This window comes from Lagopus leucura, unplaced genomic scaffold, assembly GCF_019238085.1.
Source record: "Lagopus leucura isolate 7727_CA_CO unplaced genomic scaffold, USGS_WTPT01 Super-Scaffold_100017, whole genome shotgun sequence".
NCBI lineage: Eukaryota > Metazoa > Chordata > Aves > Galliformes > Phasianidae > Lagopus > Lagopus leucura.
This window is the reverse complement of record NW_024962271.1, coordinates 6,698,292-6,719,202: the sequence shown is the minus strand read 5'-3', so window position 1 is coordinate 6,719,202 and position 20,911 is coordinate 6,698,292. Positions and strand designations below refer to the sequence as shown.

Below are 20,911 nucleotides of genomic sequence, written 5' to 3'. Positions count from 1 at the left end.
CTCTGAATCAATAAAGGAAATTAAGTGGAGGAAGTAGTGATAAAATACACAAGTCTATCACTAGTCAGGCCAGTTACACAGTTACTGCCAAAGTCCTTCCAGTCAACTTATTTATCATCTACATAAATGTTCTGTACACTGTACTGGTGTTGCAGTTTAACCCAGCAGCAGCTCAGCCCTTTGCTCACTCCCTCCTTCCCAGTGAGATGGAGAACAGGGGAAAAAAAAAAAAAAAAGGCAGAACTGGTACATTGAGATATTTATCATGCTTTAAAATGGATTCAGATCTCAATTTTAAGAACTGCTTGCAAAGGTGGCCTTCGTGAAGTTTATTGTTATTTCAGTGAAAGGGCAATATATGCATAAATAACATACATACCAATAAGAGGAGCTGAAATACTCTCCAAAAAAAGCTCAGGTTACAAGTAACACTTAAGTATTGTACCTCCTTTAGCATGACGCACTCCCCCAAACTCAGGATGAGCTTATCTCCACAAGCACCATTCATGTAAAACAATCAAATACAAAAATAACTAAGTGCAATTAACATTCCCCAAAAAGGTTACTCCAAAAGAAACAACCCCAGTGGCCAGATGACTTATCAGGAAGAGGGCTGAACAAACAAAGTCTACTGCAAGGCCAAAAGGTCAGCGAGCTGCCCTGTGAGAGCACACCAAGTCCCTCTCCATTCCAGTTACACAGATTCGTGCAAATCCACAGCTTACTCCACTACTAAAGAAGTTATTCCACCTTTCAGTTCTGCTGCCAGTAATAAGTACAGTGGATCCTATTCCTGGCCAGGCTACCCAAAGTCCAGATGTGGTTACCATCAAAAATAATCTGAAATGATCTTAGACATCAGAAGAGCAAACCAGAAGCAAAGTGGTAAGGAAAGCCCACATGCTATTTCCATAAGACCAGTCTCCCAGCATTCTCACCAACAGCAGGATCAGAACTGAAGACCTTACCTAAACAACACAGATGTGCATGTCTCACACTCACTGGTTACAGACTATTATTTCAGTGGCCAAAAGCAGGGACTCCCAGCAGGGAAGGACAGCTGGCCCAGCCCATAGCCATGAGACAGGCCCTGCCTTCCTCACCACTGCAGGGGTCCTGTGAGCAAAGACAAGACAAAGGCATGGAAGAGATGACAGCAAGGATAGAAGGGACAATAGCAGGGATTTTGCAGAAAGCAGACCTTACTACACAAAGGCTTCAAGCGAGCAGTGTGCGCCACAGCAGAAAGTTCAACAAGAGATAGAAGTCACTCTCAAATGCGGACCTTGTAAATTAGCCTGCACCAGCATACTCAAGGCACAAACTAATCATATCAAGTTCCCATCCAGACAGAAGAGCCATAGCTGTCTGCAGTGTGAGAGGTTTGGGGCTTTTTTTTGCTTCTCCTGTTAATTAAAATACTAATGGTAGATGAGAGTAAGAGTGAACTAGGACAAAATGTGCTTTCCTCTCAACAAACTTTTCAGGATCCTAGAAAATTAACAGGCTAAGAAAAATACCCTACAAGTACTTCCCAACTGCCTTATTTCTTCCCAATTTCAAGACAGACACAAAGAAATTACACAGATTTTAACTGTAAGTTGATTGATTTCAAACTATTCCAAACTAAAGATGGACTGCATCCACAGTGACAGAGAATGGTAAGCATCTACAGCACATACTATTTAAAAAGACTAGAAATTAACATCCATAGGTCAGAGATTATGAATAAAGAATAATAGAGCTCATCAAGAGGTTTCATAACCTGAGAAATTCCATTCTGCCATCAAGAACATCATCTCCACTCTCAACTAATATACCACTTCCAATAATATTTAAGTTGCTATATCAATAATAATGAGAACATAAAGGAATTTCTCAATAGCAGTGTAACACTCCATCTGTAAAAAAGAAATACCACAGAACTAAGCTACATTACATGGATTATGAAGTTAAAAATGGAAGAGTTATAAAAAGAAAACAGTATATGTTTTGCTGGAAAATTCTAAATTATGTGTTTTGGAAGAAAGCTTATATAAACATAGGAATAATAAACCTGCACTACAAAAAAGCATAGTATTAGCTTGTGGAACATGATTGACAGTAAGAAGTTACAATAACAAGAGATTACTTCTCATATACTACTTATGAAAGGTAACAAAAACGTTTAATATTATTAACATTTTAAACTTACTTTCCTGGTAAGAATTCAGTATGTTTTTTAATAAGGTGAATTACACTTAGAAGCAGTGTCTTTCCCATTGCTCCTTAGTCACATACTCAAGATTTCAAACAATTCACTTTCTTGGCTGAGGAAACAGTTCTGATGGGAGAGGATGCCTGTGCCAATGGCTCAGCCTCCCAGCTGGCACTACACACCACTTAAACTCTGCTGCCTTTGGTCAGGTGCCTGTACTTATTCTACAGAGCCAGAAGGAAAAAACCTGGGCTGAGAGTCTTTCTAACAGCGTGGGCTGCAACCACTGGAATATCCAAGCACCTTTTGCGTTTGAAAATCTCCATTTGATGAAGGCAAAGAAAGAAAGGTGAAGAGAGACAGAAATAGCCTATAACACCCATATCATTTTAGTTCTTGCTAGATCACAGATTGCTTTTGTAGGGATTCCTTGTTGGCTGCTTGCCCAGAACAGTCGGAGGGGAAAAACAAAACAAAACAAGAAGTAGGCAAGCCAATCCAGCTCCTGATGCAAACATCCCCCTTTCAGCATCCACCCTTTCTAATATTGGCTCACCAGACACTGTAACCCACTCTCCTGGCTATTCCAGGGCTGGACAGATGTCAGCGGCCACAGCACTAAACCTGCTCAATGCCTTCCCTTCTGCCAGTTGGGGACCACAGCTCACAAAACACAATTCACAGGGACTGGATAGTTACCCATAGTTTAACGCGACTCAAACTGAGCATTCTATTGAGTTGTATATAAATCTAAACAGACCAATTTGTTAATAACAGAAACTGATTTTCTCATTTAATAGTGAAACATTTACAAATAGAAGCATGGAGATTTATTAAGTGGGAGGCTTCAGCAACTTAATTTATTAGCTTGTCAAAGACAGATTTCACTGATGAAGTATCTAATATTTATAGACAGTCTCTGAAACTATTTATTATGTTTTGTCTAGGCTTTTTTTCCCCTCCAAAATGACCCTCCTTAAAATAACGCTATTAACTTATTTGTGCCAACTTGCGTTTTTTGGGCTTGTACAGAAAAATACTCCAGAAGCACAGCTATGCTACATGCCCTAAACGAAAAGCAAAAGCAAAAATAACCCCACCTCTTGTGCCCAAAGAAACAAATCACTAAGGACTTTGTTTTGGAGTGTTTTTTTATGACAGACAGAACTGAAGAACACTAAAAAACACCGCATCTTCAGAACTAGCTAAGGACTGAAAATCTTGACTACTCAGCACTGTACCACCTCACTTGCAAGTGCTTAACCCTTCAGGAAAGGATCCATAGTCCTGAACTGTCTAGCTGTGCTCCCTATAAAATACATGTACAAGGTAGGTAATCTTCTAAGCCAAATTCAGCATTGTCAGAATACTGAATGCATTTTTTCCCAGGGCATTGCCCCAGAACTATGTCACACAGCTTCTCGCATTTTGTTTTAAGTAAAACCTGTAACACAGAATGACACTAACTGAAATCTCAGCAGTAAGATATGACAGCAAAAGGAAAAGCTAGTGAAAGGAATGTGTTATACCGAACCTTCTTTCGGCCTTGAGTACCTCCCTGGACGGCAAAAATAGATGCCTGTGTCAGATCAGGATCACTGTTTCAATCCTCCCTTGGCAGTAGGTGCTTTTCTGATTTAAGAACAGGACCGGTTCTCTTTTGAAAGAAAATTGTGCATGAAGAGAAGGAAGATAATGCCTGTTCTTGATATGGTAGCTTAAGCATACGCAGAAAGCATGAGAAATTACTGTGCAGTGTGATTCACAGCCAGAGACTCAAGACCTATCTTCAAATCCCAAAAGGGTGCACTAAATAGCCACAAGCATTCACACTTTTGCTCTCTCAGAACCATATAACGTGCTAAGATGAACAAAGATTCATGGGACCACAGTGAGAGCAAGCATAAACAATAAAGCTTTCCATAAAAAAGACACAGCTCTGCCTCTCAGGCTGCTCGGGAAGAGATTCCTGCTGTCTCTGAAAGCAAACCACTTGCAGTCCAAGTACTGAAGGCCATGCTTCAGGGAAGAGATGGAAAGCAGACAATTTTCTAGAAGTCTGAGAATAAGTTAACATCTACTCCCACAAATGGGATTTTTCAGACACAGAGCTCCTTTCCCATTGAAGGGAAGGCAAGAAAAGAATGAACTACAGAAAATACCAAATTAAAACATGTATGGAACAGCAATATTACTCAGTGAGGCTTGTACACTGTGGCCCAGTTACAGCCACTTCATGTAATGCACCCTCAGGTCTTTCCTTCTACATCCACACAGCACATCGTATGTTCAGAGATGCACTTAAAAGACTTCTTAAACTGCAGAAGCCACCTATGTGTTTCTTAGTTAAAAGGTAGCAGCAAAAACAAGTACTAAGAAAACTATGATTGTTTTTTATTTCTCTATTAAGTACAAAACCAAGGCTTCCCATGTTTCTGCAGAAGACCAGCTTTCACTGGAAGCTCAACAAAGAACAACAAAACACACAGACAATGTTACAGTCCCACAGCAGACATTTCCAACTGGAAGCAGTTTAATCTTTAAGCTCAATTCAGCAATGGACTATAGCATATGATCCATTCCAGTAAAGTTAGTAGTATCTCTCACATACTCAAGTACTTTGTTAAACCATGAATTACAGTTTTCTAGCATAAATAAATGCCAGGTGTATTTTCAGCATTATCAAATGAGACAAGAAGATTTTAGTATGCATTGTAAAATGAATGCTAAAGTTTTCTAAATTTTTTCCTTGCCTAAGTCTCTTCAACAATTTGCTTTTTGCAAATTGCTTAGAAAAGCCTAGTTACTGTTGAGTCAGTGCAGATGAAGGATTCGAAGAAGGCTCAGTGTTGAACCTCAATTCCTACTTGTTAAAATGATTTGCTCATGGTCTCAAATACTTCATGAAAAGCTTCTGCATCCATGGAAACATTCCTACCCTTTGGCAAAGTGCTTACAGATATAATTGAAATTCTCTTCTTTCAAAGTCAGGTTCTTCAGAGGAAGTTTTCATTACCCCCTCAAACAAATCATATCTTAAACAAGACTTGAGGAGACAAGTGGGAGTAAGAGCCCAAGTCAAATAGCACAGTGTTTAAGCATGACATACCACATACATTATTACAGATGTACACAAAGGATGACATAACTTTACAGGACTTGAGGGACTAAAATAAGAGATGGGATTCATTATGGATAAATTTATCAACACAAGTGTGGGAAAAACATTTGTAGCCTCACATGGGAAGTGATGGGCTCGGGCTTGATCTTGGTGTTACAACTATTTTTGTTAAAGTGTCAGACTGACAGCGAATATAAGAGTTAAAAGAATAAGTCTTAGATCAGCAAAGGAGCTTCTTTGGGGGGGGGGGGTGGAGGATGAAGGAGGGAGGGAGACATTGGGAAAACCAGAAAACATGGCTATGTCCATATAAATTCACGTATTACCCACATTCTACATTTAACATGCTATGCTGGCCTCCATATCCTTTCCTCCACAGGGGTCCCTTTGGCTTTAATGGCGACCAACAGCCGGCTCAGGGCACCCTACATGCAACAGATCACTGAAGACAATTTTACACATCCACAGCCATCAAGTTTACCCTGTTCCTGCCTTTCCCTAGGTATCCATTTAGAACCACTGTGGAGTTACATAAGGCTGAGTTAGATCCATTGTGAAGTCTGAATGTAGCCTTTTTTTTTTTTTTAACCTCTTTAATCACTACAACTTAGGGATTATCAGAAGCAGCACACAGCAGTGACATCCTATTTACAGCTGTTCTCTGAAGCAGCTGATTGAGAAATCAATGAATGAAAAACACTTCTGTTAACTTCTAGACAAGGCTTCCAGCCAACACAGAAACTACGCCTCACAAATGCACAGTACTTGCACTTATTAGCATATACATATTTGGAATTCAATCTTCTACACTGAAATAAATATTCCTAAACTACATTCCTAGGCAGTTCAAGCAACATAAGAAAGAAAACTAAAACTCAGAGTCACTTCAGTACCCAAAGATTTTAGTAGTGTTAGACAAAAGTAATGTTTCAAGGCAATGAAAATTATAAATCACCTGTATATTTAAAGCTCTTCCATGAAGAGAACATTTTTCAGTAATAGAAGCATGAGACAGATTATGCACAAAAAATTCTGAGAAGCCTTTGTGAGATTTTTTGCCTGTTTATAGCAAGGATGATGCCAGGTTTCGAAACATTTGGAGTAACTCAACATCAACCATCTTTCCTTTCCCAAATTACTATATTGCTTTTAAATTCACAGTGCTTGCCACAGAATACAACATTCTCTTGATGCTAAACTACATAAAGAAAAATAGAATTAAAGCCCTGCAAACATGTTTTCTTACTTGCATTAAATATACTAATCTTTGTCTACTTATGCAAATGAAATGGCTACTACTTCCAAGTATTTCCACATGCAAACTGTTCACTTTTTCATATTTAGTAACTATATTGCCGTTCCATTTCCTTGTGACTGACACTTAGGACTAATTCAATATTTACTTGTTTTTAAATATTTACAATATTTATTCTCTTCCGCACACATTAGAGGCTTTATCTATTTGAATATTTTCCTTCCCCCTCCCCCAACTCATTCACTGAAAGTCTCCTACTTGAGAAGCATTAAGCGTTCTGAAATACAAATTTCATCTCCAGAAATAGAAAACAGGAGTACCTCATATCAGAAAAACTGACATCAGCACATGCACTTGCTGTCTCCTGACAGTTGCAACCATGAGCTTTTTTGTCATCCAGCTAATGCAGAGATTCATGTCTCTGCACTACAGCTCCTGTGTTCTGACTTTCCAAATGGTTTATAGGCTTACTGTGTTTGAGCAGCAGCAGATTCATCAGTGTGCAGCTGGAGTTTTGCCCAGGATAACAAACTATTCTATACAGAAGAGAGGGACATGATAATTAGGCCTTTCATATCCCTCTCATGTTGAAAATTATGGAATTATCAGAAAACTGTAATCATGGAAAATGTTAAACTAAGGAGAATGTATTTTTATAGCAAATGAACATAATTATGTTTACCATATTTGGGCCCAAAGTTGGCTGGCAACTCAGTCTGTATATAGACAGCAATATCTGATTCACAGTCACAGGATATGAATAAACCAGGGCAATCCAGTGTGCACAGCAGCATCTCCTTAACAAAACCAAACATCCATGTGTACACAATGCTACAAACGCATCTCACAACACTACTGCAAAATCACAGTTTCCTGAGTTTTAACAGGTGAACAGTTTTAACGTTGGTTCCAAAATCCTCCTTGAACTAATCTTTATGACAAGAGACTTTTTGAAACTGTCAAAATGCTTTGCTTCCAAAAAAATCTACATTTTTATAAACTAAATTATGTAGAAGTAATTTCTGTAGCTGATGAATGAACAGTAGTGACAAGTAATTTGAGTTCCTAAAGATTAAAAACTAGAAATGGCAGCATGCATACTTCGTAACCTTTCTTCGCTTTTTCCAATCAAAAGAGCTGCTTATGTCTTCAGCACAATTATTTCCCTCCTCATTAAGACCAGAATTTATAAGTCTTAATTACATATATACATATACAATATACAGGAAGTTCCGCACAAATGTGCACAAGAACTTCTTTACAGTGAGGTGACGGAGCACTGGAACAGGCTGCCCAGGGAGGTGGTGGAGTCTCCTTCTCTGGTGATGTTCAAGTCCTGCCTGGATGCCTACCTGTGCTACCTGCTGTAGGGAACCTGCTTTGGCAGGGGGTTGGACTCGATGATCTCTGGAGGTCCCTTCCAACCCCTACAATTCTGTGATTCTGTGATATAGATGAGACTTAAAATAGCAGTAACTCATACTGTACAGTCACGGGTCAAAACGTGATTAGTTAGAAAAGATCAAATGTAGTAGTATCCTCCAGTTTTTACATTTCTAACAAATATCTGAAGGGAAAATCATAGCAACTCCTTGCCAACTGTAATCTTTTGCCCCTCAAGTACACCCAAAACTTACCCAGTTCTGCCTAGATAAAAACGTTCAGTCACCCAATTTTCTGTAAGGCCCGTTAACAACTGGTCCAAGCAGAAGTTAAGCACCAGAGACAAAAGCACCCTCCTCTTGCCCCCTTGTTAAGCAAGCCTATGTGTTCCAGCAGATACCACTCCATGTTTACTACAGTGGCAACAGCTTAAATCAGACTCCTGTGTTTAGTGTCATCTATTAGCTGCTTCAGTTAACCTGCTCTCTATCTGAGTCCATGGAATAATTTGCTGCCTTTTATCCACACAATATAAATGTCAAAATGGGCCACAGGTCAACTTAAAATTCAAGAAACTGCAGACTGAAAGCTAAGGGCTGTTAGAGCACACTTTGGCCTCCATCCACTCCTTACACTGACACAGCTGGGAGAAATTTCTGGTTTATCAGAGACCTAAATGATTGAGTTTTACATTTATATGTTCCCAGGAAGACTAACTTCATTAAAATTGTCTTCTTTATATTAAAAAAGCAGATGTCAATACATTACCAAGCTACTGTTCTGCTTCCTTTAGGACATTCACACTCTTAATAATGAAGTTTACCAACTTCATTCAATAAAAACAAATTTATGCACTTGGAAAATAAATCTCACATTCTATAAGCAGTGTAGATGCTACTAAGAAATAAAAATAACACAACAGCAATTTGCTAACAAATGCATACATGGCATTCCACCAGCACGTCTCTGCAGTGCACACGGCTCTGCCAACTTCCAGCTACATTAAATACACAGCATGGAAAGGCACACAGCAGTCAAGCTGATGTTTAGATAAATACTTATGTGACTTGATGTCAAGTGATTTTCTCTTTAAAAAAAAAAAAGTTATTACAAAATATTCTCCAAAGAACTCTCCACATATTTTCCAATAAAATTATCAACTGGGAAATAATTATCTGACCTAATTTACAACATATAATGCACACTCAGACCACCCATGATGTCCTGAAAGTAGAAGTACTGACAGTTTCACGTAAACAGCTCTCATCCATCCGCACAATTTGTCACCAGGTTATTTATTACGTGCCAAAATTTCTGCACAGAGTTGTGCAAGAAATTTCTCTCCTAGCAGTGGACACAGACAGATATTTATGCTAGTATAATACATCTTGGAGAAGACATTACATTTATGCTTCAACCCATAAAAGAAATTATTGATCTATTGACTAGAAACCAGAGAAAGACAACCCTAAGCAAAGCTGAACACTTAAATTTTGCCAGATCTTTCTGAAAACTCAAGTGTCCTTTTCCCATTGAAGCACCCAGTACCATCAACCCAAGATACCCCACACAAACATACCACTGAAAGATCCTAACTTCACCCCCTCATTAACTGAGCCTCTGTATTTCAGTATTCATTAACAGAGCTGATTTCTATGCACAAATGCAGACTGGAAAGACGAATTTAAAATATACCTAGAATCTACTGATGTCTCACTTTAAAAAAGAACTACCAAATGCAAAATGCAAGGCTCACATTTATGTGGTTTAAGCCAAACGACACTCCTTCCCAACACCTCGTGTTGGCAAAGGGCTTCTGCTGCAGAAATTGTGACACAGTACCACTCTGCCAGCCGTACCAAGTGGCAGCGATGCCAAATACACGTAAGCAGTGTTTCATTACGAGCTGATGCACCTACCAGTGATCCGGCCAGGCCCCTTTCAAATACATTTCCCAAGTGCTACATTTAGAAAAAGTGACCTTTTTGCCACTGGGTCTGTCTGAGTAGAGAGCGTGCCAACAGCCCAGGCAGAGCCACTCACCTCAGCAGTCCCAAGCGCCATCCAGGACTAATTGGGCAGGGACAAGTGATGGTACGCTAAAGGCGACCAGCCGTATCACTGGGTGCCCAGGAGACGCCTGGTAAATTTTACTTAATATATTACATCCCCCCCAGCCACCATTTTTAGCTTCTGCTGGATTTCCTCCCTTCTCCCCACCCCCCCAGCAGGCTCCAAACCTTGAAGTAACCTTGCTCTGTTCCCCCCCCAGAGACGGCTCCATGCCTGAAACATAACCTCTAATCTTATTTTCTATTTCTAGCACACAATTCACGACCCTTATCCCAATTTTTTAAATGAAATATTCTGTGTTGCAGACACTGCTTCCTATAGTTACAATAGTGCACACACTACACCAGAATTTATCACCATATGCTTCTTGTTGAGGACAATTTTACATTACTTTTAAGAGCATTAGAAACACACAGTATTTCTGTATTACAGATTTACAAGCCTCCAAAAAAGAAGTTTTCATTGCTGCTGCCAATATTCCACTGCAATGGAACGGCTTTATTTGTTGGGAGGTTTAGATAAAGACCTTAAAATACAACAGCACTACATTTCAGTCTCCAAAGTGAAGCATAAACTTTCAGCAATTACACATACTTAGAGAGTATTTGCAGACATTAAGCTAATGCCTTACAAACTATAGGGCTTCTATTACAAAGGAAGTCTTTTCACCTACCACTATTCGTATATTAGAACGATTTTGCTTAAACTTGGGAATTTTTTAAACAATAACAAAATCTGCAGTTTATGTTTCCTACACAAAATACATTAAAATGAAAATGGCCTACTGTATTGGATGGCCATCTTGGTCAAAATTTATTCTTATAACTCGCTAGCACAATCCGTAATCCCCTTTCATATCTTTATCAATTTTTTTTTCCATCTGAACAATTACTAGGGTGAAACATTCCACCATGCACAAATTCTCCCAGAGAAGCACTTTCATACAGAACAATTCCCTGAAGAATGAAAAAATATTTTTCCATCTCCAAAGTGCTGAAAAACAGTTTTCAGGACACATCCCTGGCCAGGAGACTGCAGTCTGACACAGCCATGCCCTCTGCAGAGCTGCACAGTTACAAGAACATGTCTGCATTTTCATCAACACCGTGCTAACACTCTTCCACCTACCTAAAATAGCCTATTTCAGTCCTAAAAAACATCGCCTCAGAAGGCTGCAGCAGTGTCTATCACTGTTCAGCTGGCCGTGCTTATTCTGTAGTGAAGGACAGATCTGGTCACTTTGCATTAGTGAATACAGAGTAAAAATAGAGGAAAAAAAGAGTGTAAATTCCAACCTACCACATACCAAAATGTTTGAATCAAGCTAGCTAGCTAGCTTTCAAAACAGGGCCAACTATATAGGCATTGCTCTCCTTTCATCAATCAGAAAATTAGTCAACCTAGAATGATAAGAGCAAAGAAATTGCCCTTTGTGGCTCAAAAATTATTCTCTGAATTACAGTCTAGACATAATCACTGAGGGGAAAACTTGAATACACAAGCAAAATTAAGAAAAGAGGAATAATTTTTGGACTAAGATATGAAGTGCTACAACAGGTTTTGTTCAATTTATATACACTATCAAAATGTTATACAATAAATACAGTTTACTTTCCATTAGTCTGCACAGGCAGTTCTAATAAGTATCATTAGTTTGTTCTACTTTCTCTCTCCCACTCCTTCAGCCTCTATCCTTTTCTCAGCAGGGCATCCTTTGAATTTATTGGTAGCTCCACAAAAACTGAATACCACAAGTGGGAGTATAGCCTCTAGCAATTAAGAATAAAAGCAGATAAGTGAATGTAAATTAGACTAGAGAAAAACATGTGCAAGAACTTCTTAAAGCAGTAGAGCTAAATTTTGAAATGGATTGGAAAACAATAAATATAAAAACATTGAAGTCTTATCTCATCCATGTACTTAGTGCATCTGTTCATACCACAAAGCAGAAGTTAGCCTGAGAACAGGAGCAGCTCAATCAGAAGCAGCCCAATTTGACATTCCTTCTTAGCTGGCTACTGGAGGAATAGAGAACCGAACTGAAAAGACACTGTCAACATAAGTTAAAACTTCAAGTCAAGACTGCCTTTCCCTCAGAAAAAAAAAAGGTGTTGCAAAAACATATTTTGGATGGTACTTTCATCAAGTCCTAAGGTTCAATGTTTGAAAGCTTTTTTTCCCCACCACCCCAAAATGACAGCTAGAAACTTCTCAAAAACCATCATTGTGATTCTCATGTCAATGAATGATAGCCACAAAAATTTATTATAGCACTAGGAAACTATTTACCAGTATGTTTTCAAAAAGGATGCTGCTATTCCAACGGAAAAAGACTATCACACCACTACTGCTGGACAATCTAAATAACTATTTCAAAATAGTGCCTTCCTTAAGCATCTTATTACTGCGGTCTCCATAAAATACGTAAGAACTAATACAACACTGCTTATCAGATGTAAATATCATATTAAAAATGTTTTCCCACTACCTCTGCCTTTAGCATGAGAATTACAGAAACAATTCTAAAGTACCCAGTGAGGACAGTATTAAAAAGGTCTTCCCTTTTTCGAAACTGTTTCTACTCCCAGCTTAACAAACAATGCACAACTCTGTTAAGTTTAGGAAAAGTATTTCTCTCCCAAAGTTCTTTTTCTTTATTTTGATATCTAAAATTTGATGAGTTCTTTAATGTTACCCATTCTGTGAAAAACGGGAAGGTGTTTTCCAACCACATCCCATGGAATTCTGCCTGCTTTATAGTTCCTAAATCTGTCCTTGTACATAGCCTGGCTTTTTGCCCCTACCCAAAAATGCATTTTCCTTTCAACACATTTAAATACTTTACCTTCTTTTGCTTACAGAGGGAGATGTGCTTTCGGCAAAACAAAAAGGGCAGTCTGCTAATGTAGTCACTTCTGCCCAAGCTCTTCTGTTGCTAAAGGACCTCTCCTTCCTGTCTAACCTGCAATAGAGTTACGAGATAAAAACAAAAATAATGACCCTTTCCACAGATATCCCAGGAGAAGATAAGTGGAGTTATTACTTGAGCAAAAAGTTCACCTTATATTTGCTTTAAGATAAACAACACAGTAATAGTCCCTGGTAGAACAATTAGCTGCTAGACCTAAGTAGTAAGCAAGGCTCATGTTTTCCCTATTTTTCTTTTAACTATGTTCTTCATGTACTAATAGTATAATTCTTTTCACATTTATGCCCTTTTCACAAACTGACAGAAAACTGAATGTCTGTACCCTGATCCACAGTTGCTGATGGTAGTAGGAAGTACAAGTTGTTACTGCACAAACACAACAGCTAATGTGCTTCAGTGGGAAGGGCTCCAAAGCGTATGGAGGAAAACCAAAGCAACACAACCCTGTCTTACTACAGCTACTCCTTCCTTCCAAGGCTTCCTGAAAGGATCTTGCTCATCTAGACTCTGTTAGGCAATAACAATTCGATATTCAGCATAAGCTTGCAACATACGACCACAGGAATCTCCCAAAGAGTAGCATAAAGAACAAATAGAGATGTGCTAGATCTAAATTGCCCATCTTTTCTCAAAAAGCTGTTTCCTCTTGCCTACTACGATATCAAGTCTGTTGTTATCTGCAAGCTTTGAACATTAAAAATATACCTTACTTTCTAATCCATAGAATCAGTCTATTTTCAATTTCTTGCTCCTACATTTAGATTCACCCCAGCAAACTTACAAAGCACAGTATCAGAGATGCATTCTTATAACTCACCAAGGTACTTACGTTTGGTTTTAGTCACAACAAATATTTTCTTCTCAGACCTAACAATATCTATTACGTTTATTTCACGATTTTCTCAAAAATTCTACTTCAGAAATTAAAAAACACAAAAAGCTTTCTGCAAAACGTTTTCTAACATTACCTGGTTGGAGCAGACCATGCCGCGTCCTGCATTTACCAACTCCTTTATTCGGACTAATCAATACTAAAGTCATAAATGAGACTAACTGCAATATTTAAAAAAATATTAAAAGCAATATTTTATACACCAGCTATCACTCATGCAGTAGGAGAGTTTAAGTAGTGTTCAGTTACACAGATACTAACACAACAGAGTTTAGAACAATGGGAATCTTCCCACATTTTCCATATGGAAGATTTCTCCTTACCCTTCTCAGCTAACAATCCATACCACACACATACAATCAAGAGCATTTTCAACTTGAGTTAAAATGTAAAACCGGGAAAAAAAATTAAAAAATGAAAAATGCACAAAGTAGGATGACTAGATTCAGCAGCATAAGAAAATGAAAGCATTGTGGGCTTGGCAGTAGAACCAATAGTTTTTTTTTACTTTACATCACATCATATGATGATCAATATCAGATTAAACTATTTATGGTGTCTCAAATGCTATTAGTAAGGCAGGCTACAGCATTTTGAGTTCCTACACGCACACCAACAATTATATTTAACAGTACAGCCTCTTACAAAATGCATCTGTACATCCCCCTTACAGCTAACGGATTGTTCTGCCAGAACAAAAACTTCTTCCATCCACTGTTTTCTGTATCTTTCAGATTACTCCATTGGCATATCTTTGCTTCTGAAGCTGAAATGTAGACATTTCTTTGTCCATATTTTGGGCGAGACAATGGGTTTTTATTAGTCAGAAGTAGTACTTCATAATTACTGTTTTAATGTTAAGTTATGCAACTCTACTGTTAAGTTCCTAGAAAACAACTCAAGAATGAATGCCAGGCAAAAAAACTTGATTTTTACAACGTGGCATGTCAGTAAAAATTGCAGCATCTTAAGCCATATTTACCAGAAGGCTGTGCTGCCTTCCAGCAAGACCTGGACAGACTGCAGAGCTGAGCAGCAACGTCCCAGATGAGGTTTAACAGAAGCAAGTGTAGAGTCTTGCACCTGGGAAGGAATAACCAGGAGTATCAGTACAGGCTGGGACATGACCTGTTGGAGAGGAGCTCTGCAGAGAAAAACCTGGAGGTCCTGGTGGACAACAGATTGGCCATGAGCCAGCAGTGTGCCCTGGTGGCCAAGAAGGCCAATGGGATCCTGAGGTGCATTAAAAGGAACGTGGCCAGCAGGACAAAGGAGGTGAACCTCCCTCTCTATTCTGCCCTGGTCAGGCCTCACCTGGAGTACTGTATCCAATTCTGAGCTCCCTGGTACAAAAAAGACAGGGAGCTCTTCTGGAAAGAGACCAGTGAAGGGACACAGAGATAATAAAGGGCCTGGAGCATCTCTCTTACGAGGAAAGGCTGAGCAACCTGGCTCTGTTCAGCCTTGGGTAAAGAAGACTCAGAAGGGATCTTATTAATGTTTATAAATACCTTAAGTATGGGAGTCAAAGGAACGTGGCCAACCTCTTTTCAGTGATCTGTGGGGACAGGACAAGGGGAAGTGGCCATAAACTGAAGCATAGGCAGTTCCGCACCAACTTCTTCACAGCAAGAGTGACGAAGCACCGGAACAGGCTGCCCAGAGGGGTTGTGGATTTTCCTTCTCTGGAGATATTCACGACCCATCTGGACACCTATCTGTGCAACCTGATGTAGAGTGCCTACTTTGCAGGGAGGTTGGACTTGATTTCTAGATGTCCCTTGCAAACCCTACAATTCTGTGATTCAGTGATTTATGTCATAATTAAGCTTGTTACTCATAGGTGAATGTGAAGTTTTCCTTCTCACTGTTTGATAATTCCAAAGGACTACATTAACCACTGACTATGATTAGTTACTTTGATATGCTTCTTACTGTAGTCTTTGTACGAAGGCACTTAACAAGAAACCAAAACCCTTAAAAGGGAAAACAGAGTGAACAGAAGCAGCAGCAGGACAGGCATCCCAATATAAACATGAGGAAGCCACAAGGGCCTGCCACACAACCTACAGCTTACCAGTCAGCTGAGGCAGTATCTTCCATATAACAGAATGTAAATATCAGCTTTAGAAAAAAATCTTATCAAGTGAAAAACAAAAACAACAACAACAAAAACCCAACAATTACTCCTCTTTACATAAATTACAAAACAAACATTTCAGTTGTATTAGTTCTTAAAATTCTGGGTCTTACCTAAAAGATACAGAGTGGCCAACCAAAGCAGAAAGACAACAGTGAGTTGCAAAGGAAAAAGGACATCTTGTTTTTGAAGACATAACAGTATATTTAAGTCAGCCTGTAATATTTACCCTCTGAGGATATCTACAGCTGCAATTACTATTTTCTGCTTTCTTTCAGAATGTATTAAGCGAATCTTCCAAGATCACCGGGTTTGGACTATTTCAGATGGATTACTGTCCCTCAAACACTGTCTGCTGGGGAAACACTATTTACCTAGACAGGGTAAGGTGAACAAAGCTAATGAATTGTTTGTCTCAGGTTAATGGTGTGATGCAAAAGGGAAAACAAACAAAAACTACCACACCTTGACAACACAACCTTTAGAGACAGCTATACGGAGGATAGGAAGTTCACTAAGTCAACAGTGCTTTAAGGCACAATCAGGTTTTTACATATTACTAAGTGTGATACTCAATATTAACTGTTTCCACTGCTGAAAATGGTACCTGTTTAACATTGCTCATATTAGGACTTCTTTTAGAGAAATATATTTAGTGTAGGTATCGCACACAAGACAACCCACATTCATACAATTTATCCCACATCACACTGAGCAACTGCATCACGGTACAACATACCTTCCTGTAGAGATCAATAACTCAGATACTGGATCAGAATATATCAAATAGCACATGCAAAGAAGAGGTAATAAATTACTTGGCTGAAACAACAAGAGATTTCCGGAAAGAAACTGCATCTTTACAGTTTGTTTTTTTGATCAGACTGTATCAGACAATTCTAATCAAAATTCATAAAAGCTAACTGTTCCAAAAACTAAAATGGAAAAACAAAAGCTCTTTCCTGTTTTGTCTTCAAAGGAAGAAAATGCACTGTTCCCAGAAACATTTCACTTAATCTTGTGCCTCAACTACAGATTTACTCTATCATACCAATCCACCACCACAAGAATTTAACATTCCTATATAAAAACAAAACATGTATTATTAGTGGTTTTCAAAAGACTTCATGTCCAGCAACATCTGCAGAGCAATATATTTCACTTAACCAGACCAGGATCTTTTCTAACCACAAAACAAAGCAAAGATGAATTTCAAAATAGCACAGGTCGGATGCATCACTTTTCCACACGGATAAAGGAAGAAGTGCACTTGACCAAAGTCAGCCAAACTACATCATATCAGTCCCATGACCCACACTACTATTTCAGTTTTACGAATAAGTATTTGTAGGAGAAGTAAGATTTAAATTAGTGCTGACAACACGGATCTGCAGGATACACTTGAAAATAACGAACTGTGGACAAAGCCATGTTAGATTCATGGTCAAATCCTTACAACATACATAAAGTTCACTTATCACATATCAAGTTATTTTGTAACATTGTAAAGTTGGAGGCAAGTTATTCACTCTCCTTTGGATCAGAAATGAGGTCAAAGGGCTGAATCTGACATCACAGTCTTGTTACCCTGGAAGTTACTGCAGCATTTAGACAAAGAAAAGGTTTATTAACCTAATCGGATTGCTTGTGAGAAAATGTTCCCATTCTCTTCCTGAAAGCAGCACAAGATATGCAGAAATACTGGAAGCTCTCTCAGCGAGGATTCTTTCTACAGTTTAATATAGAACCAAGCATATTTCCAGCAAAGGCAAACATGCTCTTTTTTCAGTACTTTGTTCTAATCATTGGCACATCCTCCCTGCACCTCATGCAATTTTTATTAGCACAGAAGTCTCTTAAAAAACAAACAAACAAACAAACAACCCTTAGAATTAAAAGTCCACTTACACTTGCATTATTTTCAGAAATGTTATTTTTAGTTAACATAGCGCTGCTCTTCCATATAAGAACTTCAGCTTCTCTTCAAAAGTAACAGATACAGTAGTGCAAGTTACAATACCATCAAAACTTCAACTTTCTTTGTATTATAACCTGTGTACCTACACTAGTTGCTGCCCAGTGCAGTTTATTTGTACTCCGCTGTGAGCTAGCACACTACATCAGTTTGCTCTCCACAGGTGAAGAAGGCATGAGTATCGACGTAAGCCTCTGCTGTCCTGCCAACAACAGTGGCAACCTGGCAGTCTTGAAGATTTCATTTTTACTGCTCAGAACTAAACTCCACAAGTTAAAATTCTTACCACTAACAAATAAACTAAACTACTTTGGTTTTTCTCTATTTCTTTAATAAAGGCCAAGAAGACAGTTTTCAGCTTTCCTGAATGGCATGTGCGTATTTAGCTTTAGATCAATTTCTTTGTGACATTTTAAAGCTCTCAGCTACATCATCTGCTTGTAAACAGTCATCTCACATTGGAAAAAGCACAGAACTTATTATCTTGTTTCACAAATATTTGCAAACTGTGTCACTTATCCAAATGAACACAAATAACTGTATCTTTGGTAAGAGGCTAAATACAGTTTTTTCCAGGGCTACACACTGATGAAGTTGGATTCTACACAACATACTTGCACAGTTTTAGTTAATCCTTTCTATACTACAGGGGCTTCAATTCCTGCTCAAAGAATTGCAGACATTCAACATCAGGCAATGTGAGCGTTCTTCTGTACAAACATACAAATAAATAAAAACCCGTTCTTGTTCTCAGGATCTTTAAATTAACAGAGATGCCTTTAACAGAACATGAAAACCTGCATTTTTACATTTATTTCAGATGCATGGCTTCATCTGAGAATTTGGGGATGATAACTCCATTTCACACTCAGCGAGTTACAAGCAAAAAACTAAATAAATAGATCTGGAATAATGAAATTTTTAGCCAGCCTCTTCCTCCCTCTGCATAGTACTGTCTGGTGCATGACTTGCAAACAGCGTTCTGAGAAAGATTTTGAAATACTTAACAGAAAGATCATGTTCCTCAATTCTTCAGGAGTCTGGCATAAAATTACATTCACCCATACTGATCTTTCCCCTGCAATCTTCAGCCTTTGTCACAAGCCTGGAGGATGCAGAGAGAGGGAAAGTCTTTCAACAACAGCATGAGTTGTTTCTGTCTGGTCACTACAGCTTTCATTTGTTTTCAGCATTTCTGGTCTATGGCTGGGCCACGTAAAAGGAATGTCTAACATCTTCAGGATGAGATTGCCAGATTCAAGTACTTTGAAGGAACTTACAAAAATATCAGCTTGTATTTATACCCTTTGGAAGAAACACTTAAAAGATCTCAAGATTTTTCTGGAATGTGAGTTGTAGACATTCAGGTGCTTTATCTTTCTCTGAGGAAGCTCTTATGGTTCAACTTGAACTGTTCTTCTACAGCACAATCAGCCAAGCTCTGTAATCTGTACAGAAGAGCAAGACGTTCAGTTTCATAAACAAGGAAAATGCCTAGAATACTGCTCTGAATATCATGGTATCAGACAGAGCATGTAGACTTGCTTAAAATTATATGACTTTACCCCAGCAAATCCAGAGGAATTCTTAATAGCACCAAGAAACTTGCAAACACAACAATTTATTACACCAAGGAAATCTACTTGTGAAACTAAAGCCACTCTGTTCCTGAAAGAATTAAAGACAAATTTCATTGCTAGATTACTCTCCCGCAGTAACAAAAGCTAGGGACATCTTCAGAAAGAGGAGAAAAGACATAACATTCCTGTCTTCCTGCTCTTCTCCTATGCTTTCTTCTACAACGCATCCCATATACTGCTTTGAAAAGTTCCCAAAACACAGCATTAAAGGAGGTTTGTTCCATCCCCAGATTGCACCAGCATATGTTGTACAGAGCCTTTGAGGAATTTTGTGTAATCAGACTTCCATGTAAATGTCAACTTTGAGCACGCAACTAAACAAGAATCACACCTTCAATGCTGTTATTAAACAACCACTTAACATGTTCCACTATGACTTCCTAACCAACACACAAGTCTGAAAAGAACACGATACACTATGCAAGGCTGAGATGGGCTGGCTGATAAGGTGGCAGAGGAATTTTCCTGACAGTTTTCCAAATAATATCTTTTGCAATGCTGTTTTACAGAACGCATACCAGTAAATGCTAGTTTCTGACAAGTACCCCACTGAAAGGCAACTAGACAGAACATCAAAAAGTGCCATATTTGCAAAAAAAAAACCAAACCCTAACCATTTGAAAATTATTAGAAAAGCAAGAGATAAAAGACCACAAAGAAGGAATACAGCCGCACTGCAGAACAATACAATCTAGCTAGCCTTAAATAGAAAATACGCAGTCATCTCAAGGACAAAATTTTACTAAAAACATAACTGTGACTCAGTTTTAAGGAGTATTGTAAAGATGCTTCCTAAGTTATTATTTTCTCTGATGTGATCCTATGAATTTACGAGGTAATTTTTTCTTTTTTTCTAAATGGGGACCAGCTACTTTTTGCAAAAACTTTTCAAAGCCGTTGTGTAGTACTACAATATGTATATATATATGCATGCCTCCTAGAGCCATCCTCAGAAGGGAGAGTATATATTTCCTTTGTGAAAATACTACTTCAAAGAAAAGGCCCTGAACATCCCAGTTCATCGTTTCGATTAAAAGCTGTAATATGTGCTTGTGCCAATTGTATGGTATCGTTTAGCCTGAAACCAGTGCACCAGCGATATGCAACACCGCTGCTGGAAAGCGTATGACTTGCTATAAAGACTCCTGAAAGCCTCACAAAGCCTCAGTTACTCCCACCTCAAATACATCCTTGCTGGCTTTCGCTCAGACAGCCCACGATTCCCCGCAGAGTGCTTCATCTTTCCCTTTTCATCCCTCTTCTATTCTTCAAAGCTCAGCCAGCATTTCTGGGATCTCTGTTCTGC

The 20,911-nt window shown here is 38.6% G+C and overlaps 2 protein-coding genes across 3 annotated transcripts in view; one reads left to right on the top strand and one right to left on the bottom strand.

The window, feature by feature from the left end:
* Positions 1 to 18,317, top strand: part of SS18L2 (SS18 like 2) — a 50,010-nt gene extending 31,693 nt beyond the window's left edge. Inside the window, exons 6-7 of the transcript XR_006180235.1 lie at positions 16,269 to 16,373; positions 18,129 to 18,317. The gene's annotated coding sequence lies outside the window, so the exon portion shown is untranslated. The remainder of the gene's footprint in view (positions 1 to 16,268; positions 16,374 to 18,128) is intronic.
* GARRE1 (granule associated Rac and RHOG effector 1) overlaps positions 1 to 20,911 on the bottom strand; it is a 54,663-nt gene that overhangs the window by 29,941 nt on the left and 3,811 nt on the right. The window contains exon 1 of one of the 2 annotated variants that reach the window (XM_042877221.1): positions 12,875 to 12,991. The exons of the other annotated variant lie outside the window; for it this stretch is intronic. The gene's annotated coding sequence lies outside the window, so the exon portion shown is untranslated. Of the gene's footprint in view, positions 1 to 12,874; positions 12,992 to 20,911 lie in introns of those variants that run through there. 2 annotated transcript variants of the gene reach the window in all.